Below are 16,660 nucleotides of genomic sequence, written 5' to 3' on the forward strand. Positions count from 1 at the left end.
GCTTTGCTCCTGTTCAGTTGGCAAACCCCTGCCTCCCTTGTCTGGTGGTGACCTGATGTTCGTTTCTCATTCACTGTGGTAGGACCCGTAGCCAGCACTAAGCTAAGGAAGTAAGGCTAATTAAGTATGTTATTGTTCCTTCCCCAGGTTCTGAGTGTATTTGCTGTCCAATAGAGGTCACCCAAATCAGAAATGGCTTTGGCAGGCCACACTGTGTAGGTGATACCTTGCTAAAAATACCTAGAATGGCCTTTTCAAAACCAGGCATTCAAAAGGAATTTTTTTTTAAAATGTGGAATCTGTCCAGAATCCAAAAGAGAACTCTGCTTGAGTTGTTATAGTAATAATATCTGCTAAGTTCTTTGTAATAGTAATAATAATAATAATAATATCTGTTAAATGTGCCAAGCACTCTAAATGCTAGGGTAGATACAGTAGAAGCAGATTGAACATAGTTTCTGTCCCTCATGAGCTTAACAATCTCATAGGGAGGGAGAACATGTATTTTATCCCCATTTTACAGATTAGAAAACTGAGGCACAAAGAAGTTAGGTGACTTGTCCAAAGTCACCCAGCAAGCAAGTGACAGAGCTGAGATTAAGACCTGGGTCCTCAGAGTCAGATCCTCTGACTCCAAGCCCAGGCTCTTTCTGCTAAATTATGCTGTTTCTTGCTCCCTTTATTCATCAGCTCTCCCAGCCCCACAGCACTTATGTACAATTCTGTAACTTATTTATTTATATTAATGCTTGTTTCCCCATCTAGACTGTAAGCTTGTCATGGGCAGGGAATATGTCCATTATATTGTACTTCCCCCAAGCACTTCGTACAGTGCTTTGCACACAGTAACCACTCAGTAAATACGATTGACTGACTGACTTCTAAGAACTACTTTGAAGAACTAAAATTGATTGGATTTTAAGTCTGTCTCCCTCAGTAGACTGTGAGCTCCTTGTGGAGGGAGACATGTCTACCAACTCCATTGTATTGTACTCTCCCAAGAACTTAGTACAGTGCTCTGCCAACACTAAGTGCTCAATAAATACCAATGACTAATTGATTGCTCATGTCTACTAACATAGTATTTTAATCAGAGATACCATTGAAAACAATGCAAGAAAGTCAATTAAAACAGAGTTTTAAAACCACAACCCAAAATTACACCAGAAAGCTCCAAAACAGATTATCAGCCCCCACAGCAGAGGTTGATGAAGAAGCTTTTCACATGACCATCTTCAGAAGAGAGAGGAGCCAGAGACCTTTCTCCTTCCCTACCAAATGAACTCAGGAGGGCTTGACTCTGCTGAAGATCACCCCTTAATGTTGTACACAAAGATCATGAGTCAGTCCCTTTGCTTCCTGGGAAATGTAGTTTTTCCTTTCCATCCTCGAATTCTCTTGTCAACTTTCAGCAGGATTTACTGGATATTAAGAACATGCCCAGCTCTTAGCCAAGCTTGACCATTACAGAGCATAGTGTAATAGACCAGTGGCCTTTCCAGGGAGCCTGGAATCTGTGGAAATGTCTTTTGATGCCAATGGACTTCCGGAGTTAGTGCTTGGACTTGTGTTGTCCTTAGGCCCTACCTGCTGCAGCTCCAGGATAGTTCTGGGAATTGGGGTTCATCCCCCAGGCAATGAGGGGGGCCCTCTTCTCTCTCTGGGAGATGTTCTGCTGCTATATCCACATATTCCTTTAGCCACCTATTTCCAGCTATAAAAGAGACAGTCCAGTGGAAAGTTTATCTTGCCGCCAACCCCTCGCCCATGTCCTGCCTTTGGCCTGGAATACCCTTGCTCCTCATATATGACAGACAATTACTCTGCCCAACTTTTAAAGCGTTATTGAAAGCCCATCTCTTCCAAGAGGCCTTCCCTGACTAAGCCCTCCTTTTCTCCCACTCCCTTCTATATTGCTCTGACTTGCTTCCTTTATTCATTCCCCCCTCCCAGACCCACAACACTTATGTACATATCTGTAGTTTACATTAATGTCTGCCTCCCACTGCTGGACTGTAAGCTAATTGTGGGCAGGGAATATATCTCATTGTTATATTGTACCCTCCCAAGTGCCCAATAAAGTTCTCTGCACACAGCAAGTGCTCAATAAATATGATTGAATGAATGAGTGAAAAGAAGAGGACCCCACTCCATCCTTTTGGCTTTCTTTCTGCTTGCCTAATATGGATAACGTCCGGTGGTAAATTATCTTTCATAGGACTACAGTGAGGGATGGGTAAAATGCCTAACAGAAAGCTCTTCAAGTTTCTTGAGTAAAAGTATAAAGTGTTACCACTGTGATGTGTTGGGATAAGATGTATAGGTGGCCTTTGTTATCGAACATGATGCCTCTGACAATGAAATACTAGCCATTTGTGATGAAAAGACTGATGCGAGGCTGACAGTCCATCCGTCTTGTGTGCTCATTAAAGATCTGTCGGTGCTGAGTTGATGCATTTGCCATGTGCTGATTTCATTTCTGTTTCCAATATTGCCTCTTGGTAACCAGTCTTTGCAAAGTTTTCACTGAAGCAGAGCAGCCTCTCCAGGCTATTGGCCATCAGCAGTCGTATTTATTGAGTACTTATTGTATGCAGGGCACTGTACTAAGTGTTTGGAAAAGTACAATATAGCAATATAACAGACATATTCCCGGGCCACAACGAGTTTACAGTCTAGAGGGTTAATATGGGTGGGGCCAGACCTCAAGCATAGCAACCTGTGTGGGACTGGGGTGAGTATCCAAGTGCTGAAAGGGTACACAGCCATGCCCATGGGCAGTGGAGAGGGGAGGGTGGATGGGGCAAGGAGGGCTTAGTCAGGGAAGCTTTTTGGAGGAGATGTGATTTTTAGGAGGGTTTTGAAGGTGAGAGTGGCAGACTGTCAAATATGAAGGGAGAGGGAGTTCCAGGCCCAACGGAGGATTTGAGAAGGGGGTCGGCAGTGGGATAAACGAGATTGAGGTACAGAGAGCAGGTTGGTGATAGAGGAGCAGTATATGTGGATTTACTAAGACTAAGGATCTTAGTAAACTCAAGCATTTACTATATGCAGATCATCCTACTAAGTGCTCTGGAGATTACGGTGTGACAGCATTAAGAAGACGTGTTCCATGCCCACAAGGAGCTTACTGGGTAGTCAAATCTGCTCAACCTTTGGCAAAGTCCTGGTCTTTTGAGGTTGTCATCATCATCATCGTGATCTTCGATGGTATTTATCGAGCACTTACTGTGCGTCAAGTGCTGTATTAAGCACTTGGGAGAGGACAATACAAAAGATTTGGGAGACACATTTCCTGCCTACAAAATGCTTGAAAGCACCTTGTCCCTCATTGTCCTGCATATCTGTCTCTTATTGTGTCCATGGTGTCCTAGTGAATGCAGGCTGGGAACGTGTCCATTCATTCAGTCCTCCATGGAAAGAGCCCGGGCTTAGGAGTCAGAGGTCATGGGTTCTAATCCTGGTTCCACCACCTGTCAGCTGTGTGACTTTGGGCAAATCACTTCACTTCTCGGTGCCCCAGTTACCTCATCTGTAAAATGGGGATGAAGACTGTGAGCCCTACGTGGGACAACCCGATTTTCCTGTTTCTACCCCAGCGCTTAGAACATTGCTTGGCACATAGTAAGCGCTTAACAAATACCAACATTATTATTTTTATTATTGAGTGCTTACTGTATACAGAGCACTGTATTAAGTGCTTGGAAGGTACAATTCAGCAACAATTAGAGACAATCCTTGCCCACAACTGGCTCACAGTCTAGAAGGGGGGATGGGGAGACAGGTGTCAAAACAAGTAAACAGGCATCAATAGCATCAGTATAAAACAAATAAATAAATAATATGTATATATATACATAAGTGCTGTGTTGGGGTACAGCAAAGGGAGCGAGATGGGGCGATAGGAAGGGGATGGGGAGCAGAGGAAAAGGGGGGCTTAATGTGGGAAGGCCTCCTGGAGGAAGTGAGCCTTCAGTAGGCCTTTGAGGGGTGGGAAGTGTGATTGGCATATTTGAGGAGGGAAGGCATTCCAGGCCAGAGTTAAGATATGGGCTGGGGGTGGACAGCAGGGCAGGTGAGAACAAGGCACAGTGAGAAGGTCAGCGGCAGAGGAGCGGAGTGTGCGGGATGGGCTTTAGAAGGAAAGATGGGAGGTTAGGTGGGGGGGCAAAGTGATGGAGAATTTGGAAGCCAATAGTGAGGAGTTTTTGGTTGATATGGAGGTTGATAGGCAACCACTGGAGACTTTTGAGGAAAGGGGTGACAAAACTCTACTGTATTGTACTCTCCCAAGGTCTTGCACGCAGCCAGCATTCATTAAGTGTCAGCGATTGATGGATCGATAGAAACAGTGTAGGGGTTTGGGTGGTGTTACCTGCTCTTTTCCTATATGGTGTGTTGTTGTTTTTCTTTTTATGGTATTCATTAAGCACTGTACTAAGTGCTGGGACACACAAGCTAATCAGGTTGGACACAGTCCATGTCCCACATGGGGCTTACAGTCTTAATCTCCATTTTCAGGTGAGGTAACTGAGGCACAGAGGAGTTAAGTGACTTGCCCAAGGTCACACAGCAAAGTGGTAGAGCTGGGATTAGAACCCAGGCCCTTCTGGCTCCCAGGCAAGAGCTTTATACACTAGACAGCACTAGTACATGCAAAGATCTTATCTGCTGTGCTGTGTTTGAAGTCTCATTGTGATTCAATTTGTGCAGCCAGTCCAGGAAGATTTAGGCTAGTATATTAGTGGTGGTGAAAATCAGTTCAGTATCCAGATAGTTTCCAGGCAGTCCTTCACTGCTTTTCTTGTAGATGGTGATTATGGTGATTATGATGATGGTGACGTGTTGAAGGCGTCTGGCATTTCTTTAATGTTCCATATGTTGAGAAAGAGTTTATGCAGATGTCCGAGGATTATAGATTTCTGCGAGAATACCATCCGATCCAGATCTTTTAAGGAAAAAATCTTCTTGAAAGTTGTAGCTTAGGTCACACCTTCACATTTGGGTTAGTTTTCTAAGCTTCCTAGGGCCACCTCCTGATTGGTGTAAAGTTTGTTCAGAAGATCTCTGTAGTGTCATGGGCAACTGTGAAAGGCTCCCTCTAGTTCTGTGAGGGTGGTTCCATCCATAGTTTTCAGTGGAGCCTGGGTAGTTATGGCTAGGACCAGATGGCTTCTTTACTGAGGAGTGAAAATCCTCAGTTTGGTGGGCGGATGACATGTACCCGTAACTCTACCAGCTTGGCATCTCATCACTGGCCATGCATATCCCATAGTTTATAATCTGCAAGTTTCATCTTGGGTTTTTAGCCCTCCATTTTGTTATGGTCCTGAGGAGCAATAAAGTGGCGATGCCTTCCCTGGTTTCCAGAAAGTAGCCTTTAAATTCTCTGAGTCTGTTTTATCAATTCACTCTGGGTGGTATTCCCTTGTCTAACCACAATTTTGCCGGATGCCAGTAGAGAGAGTTTCAGAAAAGTGCCCATTTTCAATACACGTTGGTTTTAGAAGTTGGGTTTCCTTGTTGCAAAACAACTTATAGGTTTCTTTGTTCTCCAGAAGCTTGGTGCACTCATTTCTGCCATTTTTTAAAATGGTATTTGTTAAGTATTATGTGTCAAGCACTGTTCTAAGTGCTTGAGTAGATACAAGTTAATCAGACTGAAGAGGATCCCTGTCCCACAAGGGATTCACAATCTGAGTAGAAGGGAAAACAGGAATTGAAACCCCATTTTGCAATTAAGGAGACTGAGGCACATGCTGCTTCCCAAGAACTTAGTGCTGTCCCTTGTCCTTCAGAGGCTAGAATACAAACTATGCATTTTGGCTAGAATGCCGTTTGGAAATTAGGGAACGTTTTTTGGATGCAGCATGGTGTGTATCTGAAAGCACACACATGTGCATGCTCTCAGCTCTGGCCACTATGAATACTGAAATTTTCTCTTCAGCCAAGTTTTGTAAAGTTTTGCAATACCCCCTGCATTGCAGGAAAACATGGTGTGTTCTTTTTGATGTTTTGGATGCTGTCTTGCAGTACATTGATCGTACTGATAAAGTTGGGAGAAAAGCGGGGACTAAAGCTTGTCTCACCTGCCAAGCCCCAAAGGGCGAGCCAGTTAGATTCCAAGGCCACAATCTTTCCTGCTCTGCTCAACTTTGGAGTCCATCTGCACTGCTGGGATAGCGCAATGCTGTTCATCTTCCCGTTCTGACATTTCTCTTAGAAAAACCAGCGTACAAACACTTCATCATACATCCAGCTCCATTCCATTTTTTACTATACATGGATTTGCAATGAGAGTCTCTTAAATGCAGTCACTTTTCCTTGCAAAGGCATGTCTACATTGGCAAGCAAAGCCTGCCTGGGAGTCTCAAACACTTGCAGAAACATTTGAGTGGGTGTTCATAACTGCTGGTGAAGTTTGGCCAAGTAAGCTTTAAAAAAAAATAAAATGAAACAACACTGGACCACTTTAATTGCCCAAATGTTTTAGAAATCATTTCCATCAGGCAGCCAAGGAAGCCCTGTGGTAGTTCCTTACAAAGGGAATTCTCTCAGGCTAGGGGAGAGGAGCATCTGGCCACTAGAAACATTTGCAGAAAATATTTGGCTGTCTTAACTGCCCCAAAACAAACTCTTGTTCAGTGCAGCAACTGAAATGAATGTTTCCATTTTGGAAATGTTTGTTGGTGGAACATTTGTTTGGACCATTCGGATAAACTCAAACTCCTCCCTCTCCCTTCTCTCGCTTCCCCCGAAACAAATATTTTCTTTGAACAGTGCTTGCCAGGGAAGATGTCACTTTAGTGCAGGCACTGGCAACCCACGATATCTGCCGGGCCAAGCTGGGCGGGGGGAGTGGTAAAGGAAGGAGAGATGGGTGCGAGAGAAGGAGAGAGAGAGCTTGGAGGGGGAGAATAAGGGGGGACTTGTGGCAGTGAGTCAGAGGAAGCTGCAGCTGAGGAGTTCCCATCATTGAATTTGGGGTACCACACTGGGCATCGGTGCTAGAACCTCAGATCATCTAAGGGCACCCTGTTTCAGGCAGGGCAAGTGGAGACAAGGAGCCAGAGGGTCCTTAGCTGCCTCACTGGCACCAGTGAGAAGCAGTGTGGCCTAGTGGATACAGGCTGGACCTGGGCGTCAGAAGGACCTGGGTTCTAATCCCACTTCTGGTCTGTGTTACCTTGTACAAGTCACTTCACTTCTCTGGGCCTCAGTTGCCTCATCTGTAAAATGGGGATTAAGACTTTGAGCCCTCTCTCTCTCTAGATTGTAAACTCTTGGGCAGGGAATCTGTTTATTGTTGTACTCTCACAAGCACTTAAAACAATGCTCTGCACACAGTAAACACTCAATAAATAGGATTAACTGAATGACTTTGTGAGTCAGGGATTGAATGAATGAATGAATTGTGCCCAACCCAGTTACCTGGTACCTACCCCAGCACTTAGTACAGTGTTTGGCATGAGGTAAATGTTTAGCAAATGACACAATTATTATTGTTATCCTTATCTGAACCTGGTAGCATCAGCAAGGGACCAAAGAGGCCCCGGAAGTAGCCTGGCAGCTGGCCTGGGCATCATGCCCTAGCCACCAGTTCAGACATGTGCTAGGGGTTACTGATGCCTGCTTTTGTGTTAGGGCTTGATATCAGATGGTGATCTACTTCATGAACACACTGGCTCTAAAATGTTGTAAATAATATATACTATGGTTCTTTATGTGCCATCACTCTCCCCCTCAATGCACTCTCTATTCCCCCATCTCCTGCCTGTTTTAGATTAATTTAGTAATTCTCCACCGGTGCTGGACAACAAAGGAAGACACTTTTAAGGTTGTACAAATAAGCAAACATTAAATCAGTTTGTCACAAAATAACATTTTGGATTTTCCCAGGCTGTTTCACATAGCACTAAAACCTCCAGATGAGAGGTGCTAAATGCCCCTGTCTCAGTGTAGCAAAATTGATGGTTTTATTTATTATTATTTTTAAGTGCTGGCAGGGAACTAGTGCACCAGTTGGCTTTTCCAGCTCAGCCAAACATAGTCTGTATATTTCACCAAGAGGGCTTGAGTTTTTTATTACCAAATCAAGGATGGCAGTTAGAGCCGACATCTTAAATTTCCTCCAGAAGATCCAGCCCCAGACTAAACCCAGCTTCAGTTTACAGGTTTAGAACAGCAGAATTGATTAGAGTATTTTATTCTATACCCCTTTCCTTTTCCCTCCCTCACTTGTCTCACACTGTGATGCCAAAACAGGTCTCACCACAGGCTGAAAGCCTAGATATTGGATTCTACCCTCTTGCTCAGAAAACCTGGGCCAATCATTCTCTTCATCTGTTTGCTCTTTAGTTGGGCATTCCATCTTTGTTTTGAGCTGAATGCAACTGAACAATTGTGGGGTGTATTTGAGGTGGATAGACAGTAAGGCGAACATTCGTCTGGGTTTATTTCAGAGAGCCTGGTTTTCTGCTCATCTATCCTTTGTCCAAGTCATTCACTAGTATTTTTTGAGTGCCCATTGTACAAAGCACTTGGGAGAGCACAATAGAATTATTTGACTGATCCTTGTCTTCAAGGAGCTTTTAATCTAGCAGGAGAGACAAACACTAAAATTACAGGGAAGAGGAAGTTATAAAGTCCCGAGATATGTACAGCAGTGCTTTGCGGATGTAAGTAACCAACTGTGTGTACTGATGTGGCCCTGAACATCTTTATATATAGTATTTTAATTTGAAATATTTGATCCCTGCAGACCAACCCCACTTCTTGGCCCTAGGACCCCATTTCTCAGCCTCAGGGGCACCATCGGAGGTTAATGGTAGGAAGCCTCATGGTCAGGGAACAAATCTACCAACTCTGCCTTATTGTACTCTTCCAAGCTCTTAGTACAGTGTTATGTACCCAGTTAAATGCTCAATAAATATCACTGATTGATTGAAGGTGCAAGTTCAGGGGCCAGGATGTGGGAGGCTGGCAGGCACCCCAAGAAGAAAGAGGATCCTGTGGAAACTGTAAGTGCCTTGTAACCAGGCACCGGGTCTATCCATTCTGTGTTATCGTACTCTCTCAAGTGCTTCGTACAGAATTATGCACACAACAAGTACTCACTGAATACCGTTGATTGCTCTGATTGAGTTCCTTTGTGTGGAAGTGGTGCCCTTATTTATGGGGATGCAGGTGGGGAACACATTGGCTCTGGAGCAAAGAGCGGGGAAGAAAAGCTAGGCTCTGCAGATTTCCTCAGAGAACCTTTTGGGTATCCTTATGGCGCCATTACATTATGTTATGTGACAAGGTGGAAAGAATATGGGCCTGGGGGTCAGGGCCTGGGTTCTAATCCCAGCTTTTCCATTTGCCCTCTGAGTGACTTTGGGCAAGTTGCACCTTTTAAGTGCCTCAGTTTCTTCATCTGAAAAATGGAGGTTAAATCCTATTCCTTCCTACTTTGGCTGGTGAGCCCCATGTGGAACAAGGACTATGTCCACTCTGCTTTTCTTGTATGTATCCCAACACTTAGTACAGTGCATAGCATATTGTAAATGCTCAGTGAGTACCATTATTATTATTACTGTTGCCATTATTATTATTACCATTACTTCTGGGTTGGCAAAAGGGTGTCTAGTATCCTTGAGTGCTGTGGCAATACCAGTCTCTCTGGCTAATAAACCACTTGGATTATGTAAGTCTTACCTTTGTTTTCTGGTCTGTAGACTGAAATTACAGGTGTGGACTCATGTTACAGGAGACATGAGGAATAGTTAAATAAAAGTACCACAAAGTATTTTGAAAATAGGAGTTGTTATAGGCTACATAAAAACAGAAGTCCTAGTCAAGATGGCATTATTGAATCAATGATATTTATTGAGTCCTTAGTGTGTACAGAGTCCTGTACTAAGCTCCTGGGAACAGTACAAAGGAGTTGGTAGTCATGTTTCCTGTCCACAGAAAGCTTATCATATAGAGGGACTATGCAAATGAACTCAACCAAATTGAGTCACTTCCCCTAGAGACAACTTCTCCCAGACCAAGGTGACCCAGTACCTCAAAAACCCTTTGGAAGAAGAAACAATAGGCCAAAGCAAGAGTCCCTTAATGCAAGCTGAATCATGGTCTGAGAATTCTCATGGACTGACCATTCCCAATTCAATCTCTGCACTTTCCCAAAGATGTTAAGACTATTGGTCACAAGGCTTTAATAAAGCCTTTAAATCAAAGGAGAATGAGCCCCTGTAATCCTCACAAAAAAGACAACTTCAGAGATTTTCTTAAAAAAAGAATGAAAAAGGTACAGAATTGGCTTCAATTGGAGTGCCAGCTGTCTCCAGCTGAACTTCCCATCAATTGTGAAGGATCTTGGAAAGTAAGAAAATCATTCAATTCTTGCTGAAGATATGGAGGTGGAGACTTCCATTAGAAAAACATGTGAGCAAAAATCAAAACTAGACCATCGATTCTTATTCTCCCTAAGATGATCTTCAGATATGAAAATATTTTGATACTTTACTTCTGGGATTTTGTGGGGAAGAGTCTATTTTTAATATATCTGTAATTTATGAACTTTAAAAAAGCATATTTATTTTCAACAATATGCTCTGTAGTCTGGTTCGGAGAGGGGTTTTTTTTGGTATTTAAGTGCTTACTCTGTACCACGAACGACACTAAGCCCTGTGGTAGACACAAGCTGATCATGTTGGACACAATCCGTGTGCCACATGGGGCTCACAGTCTGAATCCCCATTTTACAGATGAGGGAGCTAGGGTACAGAGTAGATAAGTGACTTGTCCATAGTCAAATGTCAGACAAGTGGCAGAGTTGGACTTAGAATCCAGGTTCCTCTGACTCTCAGGCTGTACGTTATCCACCAGGCCACACTGCTTCTCTACATTCTAAAACACATCTTGGTGAGACCCAGGTGGAAATCACTTTCTAAGTTTCAATGCTGTCCATATTCAATGCTGTCGCCGAAATGTGTCTATGACTTGGGATGCCTACAGGATTCTTTTCAGTACCGTGGCTACCTGAGTTTATGCTGGATGATCCGGAGATGACAACTCTATGAAAAAACAAAAACAAAAATGACACAGCTAGGACTTGGAGCTCATCATAATTTAATCTTCCAATCTAATGGAAGTTGACAAATGTGTACATTCCCCTTAAATAGTCACTGTTAATCCTAGAACTTAAAACAATATGCAGACCTCTGGTGGTTTAACTTTGAGCAAATGCAACTAATTGTTTGTAAAGGGTGGGAAGGAGGGTTGCGACGTCTAGTTTGATGGAATAATTAATAGTCACCCTCTTTTGTTATTGCCTTAATAAGGTAAACACACTGTTAAAATAAACTAAAGAGGGGGGCTTCTGCCAAGACTCTGCAGTTGTGGTGAGCAGCATAATAATAACCCCCACAATAGAAAACTTGGACAGGAAGGCATGAATTATATTAATCCCCAAAGATTTATGCCTAAGGACTTTCTAGAGTGTTCTCAAATTCTCAAAAATAGTGCAATTTAGGAATAGCTATTCATATAACTTTTTCCTATTCCTTGCCTTTCTGTTTTATTCCTATACATCTCTCTATTTGAAATGTAGAAATGGGTGCCATGTAGCATGCCCAGATATATATGTGCACATATGTATATGTGTATGTGCACATATTATAATGTAAACAGAGCTAAATGTATTATTGCGTTGTAACACAACCCTTTGTTTAAGGGGGAACAGATACTTCTATCCTCTATTGGTTTTAAATTTTCTAAGTTTATTCCTGGCCTGAGACACTGGTCCAGAAGGGAATTGTTTACGAAAACAAATATAACATATAAATTGATCCAGCTGTTGTGAGCGTAAAAGAAGTGATTTCATCTGGTAAGAGAATTTTCCTAAGCTTTTGCTAGAACTGAAAAACTTGGGTGGTTTGAAAGCTCTACATGGATGGCACGCTGGAAATGGAAATTAATTACTCCAGGAACTGTGACTTGTTACTGTTAATCATGTGTGTGCTGGTGAGTCCAGCAGTGCTCTGAATTGTATCCTCTTGTGTCACCCACCCCGCTCTCGACCCATTTCTAGCGCGGTCTGGGCCGAATCCTGACCGAGGAATGATACTTTTACCAGACAGAGCTCAAGAAATTTGCCTTTTAAATTAAATAGCACACACTACCAGTCTTGCAGATAAATTGCAAAGACCTTCAGGTCTTTGATTTTGACCAGACCTCAGCATTTTCCTCCATTCCTGCCATTGTTGTAGCAATGATGCCTTTAATGGCAGGGAGCCTGAGGAAGTACAATATACAGGGCTGTGGATTATATTTTCAATTTTGATTAAAATTCTTCCATGCCAGTGGTCTCACTTCTTTTTGCCCTGGCCTAATATCTTTCAGGCCCTGGGCCTCTGGGGCCATACTAATTCATATGTTATGTATGCCGTATTTACTCACTTAATCGCCTTACTTTGGGGCATAATTTTTGCAGCCCCAAAGCAGGGGAGGGGCTGCTACATGGGGATTTAAGTAGAAAGATGAGAGAAGCAGGAGCAAAAGTAGAAGAAAAAGAGGAGGAAAAGAGGGGAGAAGAAAGATAAAGGTAAGAGGGCACTTGAGATGGCATCGGTTATTTCCATTTCACTCTCCTGAGTGCTGATTGAGGGTAGGAATTTTATCCCTGTTATACAGAAAAGGAAACTGAGGCCCAGAGAAGACTGTGTCCAATCTGATTAAGTTTTATCTACTCCAGGTCTTAGAACAGTGTTTGATGCACAGTATGCACTTAACAAATACCCTCATTATTATTATTATTATTATTATTGACTACTCCAAGGTCCCCCTCTCAGGATGGCATCTGTAGAGTTTCCAGTACTCTACCAGTCTTGACTATGGGAGAAGAGTTAAGCAGAGGCATACCCATTCCATTCCTAGCTTGTCCAGTAGCTGGCAAGTGGAAGGCAATCTGCCACAAGTCAAAACTCACCTGTGCTGGGCAGCCCGAGCATGGGCGAGAATCCAGGACAGAGACTCAAGTTTACTGTGCAGAAGAAGGATACTGTAAACCACTTCCTTATTTTTACCAAGAAAAACACTATGGTTATGCTACCAGAATGATTGCAGATGGAGGTGGGACGTTCTGGGAGAGATGTCTCCATGGAGTCGCTATGGGTCGGAGATGACTCCACAGCATAAGGCAAACCCAAGGTCACACAGCAGGTTAGATCTCAGCTCTTTACACTCCCAGTTAATGCTCTTTCCACTAGACTACACTGCTTCTCTAATTAGCTAATCTCCAGGAGATCATTCTGATTCTGTTCCATACTGGGGCTTGATTTGAGTCAATGTTAGATGGCCCAAACCAGCTCTTTTCGGACTGAACTGGAACCAGACTGGGGTGGGAGAGTGAGGAACGGTTCACCCTGACCTGGATGTTTGCAGAAATGCATTGCCTGGGGACAGTAGTAATCATGGTATCTGCCAGCTCTTAGAACAGTGCCTGGTGCATAATAAGTGCTTAACAAATATCATCATTGTTATTATTATTAAGCGCCTGCTATGTGCCAAGAACTGTTCTAAGCACTGGGTGTTCAGGGAAATTCACTGAGAGCAGCACTAGGGAACAGGAATAACAAAGCGCAAAGCCAAACCAAGAGCCCAATCACTTAAGCACTTACTACAGTGCTCTGGACATAGTAAGCGGTCAAGTACTCAGTGATTGATTGATTATAGGATAGAGTGCCAGTCTGAGCAGGGGAATGAAGTGAGTGCCCAGGACCCACCTTGCTCCCACTTTGCAGATGATTCCCAAATCTCTACCTCCAGCCCTGACCTCTTTTCTTCTCTGTAGTCTTGCATTTTTCTTTTGATGTCAGGACACCTCTACTTGGATGTCCCATTGGCACCTCAAATTTAACATGTCCAAAATGGAACCGATTGTCTTTCCACCCAAACCCTGTCCTCCTGTGACTTTCCCATCACTGCAGACAGCACCACCATCCTTCCTATCTCACAAGCCTATACCTTAGCTTTATCCTTGATTCATCTCTCATTCAACCCACATATTCAATCTGCCACCAAATCCTGTTGGTTGTACCTTCACAATGTCACTAAAATCTGCCCTTTCCTCTCCATCCAAAGTGCTATTACAGTTACCAAGCACTTAGCCTATCCTGCCTTGACTACTTCATCAGCCTCCTTGCTGACCTCCCTGTCTTCTGTCTCTCCCCACTCTAGTCCATACTTCACTCTGCTACCCAGGTTATTTTTCTAAAAAACTGTTCAATCCATTGCCCCACTTCTCAAGAATCTCCAGTGGTTGCCCTTCTGCCTCTGCATCAAATTTAAGTCTTTACCATTGGCTTTAAAGCACTCAATCAGCTTGCTCCCTCCTAGCTTACTTCCCTGATTTCTTATTATAACATAGCCTCCTCACCTTGCTTCTCTATTGCCAGCCTAACTCAGTGTCCCTCAATCTCTTCTTTCCCACATCCTACCTCTGGCCTGGAACTCCCTTCCTCTTAATATATAATGGATCACCATTCTCCCCATTTTCAAAGCAGGCACTTCTCCAAGTGGCCTTCCCCAACTAAGCCCTCATTTCCCCAACTCCTCCTTTTTGCATCACCTATGCATTTGGATCTCTACCCTTGAGGCACTTGATATTCACCCAATCCTCAGCCCCACAAGCACTTATGTCAACACCCATAATTTATTTAATATCTTCCTGGCCTATGTCAGTTAGCCCTAATGTTAATTAAACAGTCAGTCAGTGGTATTTATTGAGTGCTTATGGTGAGCAGAGCAATGTACTAAGTGCTTGGGAGACTACAATACACCAGAGTGGGTAGACGTGATTCCTGCCTTCAAGGATCTTACAGTCCAATGGTTACCCTGGCCTCCTTCACAGAACTGTGGTGGATTTTCAGGTTACTGCTGGTGTCAACTGTCCACATTCCCTGGAAGGAATGTGTGACTCAAGGGCAGTGGATTATTTCTGCTGATGTCTCACTGACTTCTGAATCAATCATTTAAGTGCCTACTGTGCGAGAAGCCACATGGCCTAGAGGATAGAGCCTGGACCTGGGAATTAGAAGGACCTGGGTTCTAATTTTGACTCTGCCCCTTGTCTGCTGTGTGACCTTGCATAAGTCACTTCTGTGTCTCAATTCCCTCATCTGTAAAATGGGAATGAAGACTGTAAGCCCTGTGTGGGATAGGGACTCTGTCCAACCCTATTATCTTGTATCTACCCCAGTGCTTAGAACTGTGCCTGGCAAAGAGAAAGCACATACAAACACCATAATTATTATTATTATTAATAAGTGCTTGAGAGAGTACAATATAATAGAGTTGGTACACACAGAGAAGCTATAGTGAGCAAGAGGGACTCAGAGTTAGCTAGTTCAGTGCTCTGCACGCAGTAGATGCTCAAATATCATCAATTTATAATTAGTGAAGGTACTCCATCTTCCACAGATTGATACTGCTTCATTTCTCTGGTCTGTTCATTCTTTTATTACTCCTCTTTCATGCTGTCAGCCTCCTTCTCTCCCTCTCCTTTCCTGGTCCCTTCTCTTTCCTTGAGTCTCTTTGGTGGCCTTCTTCTCCCCTGGTCTGGAGTCTGAGGAATCTAAAATCTGAAGAGTAGTGTAGATGATGCAATTTTATTTTTATCAACAGTTGATTTTTAAGTGCTTACTCTGTGCAGAGCACTATACTAAGCACTAGGAAAGTATACAGAGTGGGTAATAAGACATAGTGCCTGGCCCTCAAAGGACTCACAATCTAAGAATATATGGAAACAATAATGATACTACTTATGGCATTTGTTAAATTAATTTGTTAAGGCACTATACTAAGCACTGGGGTGCATACAAGCAAATCAGGTTGGACACAGACCCCATCCCAAGAGGGGCTCACATTCTCAATCCCCATTTTACAGATGAGGTAGCTGAGGCACAGAGAAGTAAAGTGACTTGCCTAAGGTCACACAGCAGACAAGTGGCAGAGCCAGGATTAGAAACCATGACCTTTTGACTCCCAGGCCTGGGCTGTATTCACTACACCATACTGCTTCCTAGACCCATAAAGAAAACAATGAAAAGCAAAAAAACCCACTTTTGCGACAAGGAAAAATATTCAAAGTAAAAACCAAAGCCAGTAGAGTGCTATGTCCAGGGAAGAATTTCAGGTTCCTTGTGCCTTAGAGGCCAAGACACACCCATAGCCACAGCAATGACTGCAGCAGCCACCACACTCTACCCCGAGTCCCCTTGGAGGCCTCATGCTGGGGGTGTTTTTCTCTTTCCTCCTGGGTTGGTGGAACGCAGGACGGGATGGATGTCCACATTGGTGTGGTGGAGAACGAGTGCCGGTTCCTGGGAGGCAGCAAGGCAGCGAGGGGGTTGCGGGGATGTCGAGAGCATCCGCTGCCGCTTAAATCCCCGTGGCCTGGAGCGCAGGGAGCATGATAGGAAGGGGGACTCTGGGTGGCATGTTGGGAAGGTGGAAGTTTCTAGTTGCTTCGCTCAGCAGTAGGGGAGAGGGATTTACTGACAAATGAACACTAGCTAATTGACACATTAGTTCTTGTCCATTAGAAAATGAATTTTTAACAATGTGTTATACTGGGCTATGTCTGTTCCTCATCTGGGGCATTTAGCTAGAG

At 43.6% G+C, this 16,660-nt stretch overlaps 1 long non-coding RNA gene and 1 other non-coding gene across 2 annotated transcripts in view; both read left to right on the plus strand.

Annotated features, from left to right (window-relative positions):
• Window positions 1-16,660, plus strand: part of LOC114813726 — a 124,828-nt gene that overhangs the window by 51,159 nt on the left and 57,009 nt on the right. The window lies entirely within an intron of this gene.
• Window positions 12,830-12,966, plus strand: LOC114814077. The gene has a single exon (XR_003761819.1). It is a non-coding gene; the product is annotated as a small nucleolar RNA SNORA7 (small nucleolar RNA).

The sequence above is a fragment of the Ornithorhynchus anatinus genome, chromosome 8 (assembly GCF_004115215.2).
Source record: "Ornithorhynchus anatinus isolate Pmale09 chromosome 8, mOrnAna1.pri.v4, whole genome shotgun sequence".
Lineage (NCBI taxonomy): Eukaryota > Metazoa > Chordata > Mammalia > Monotremata > Ornithorhynchidae > Ornithorhynchus > Ornithorhynchus anatinus.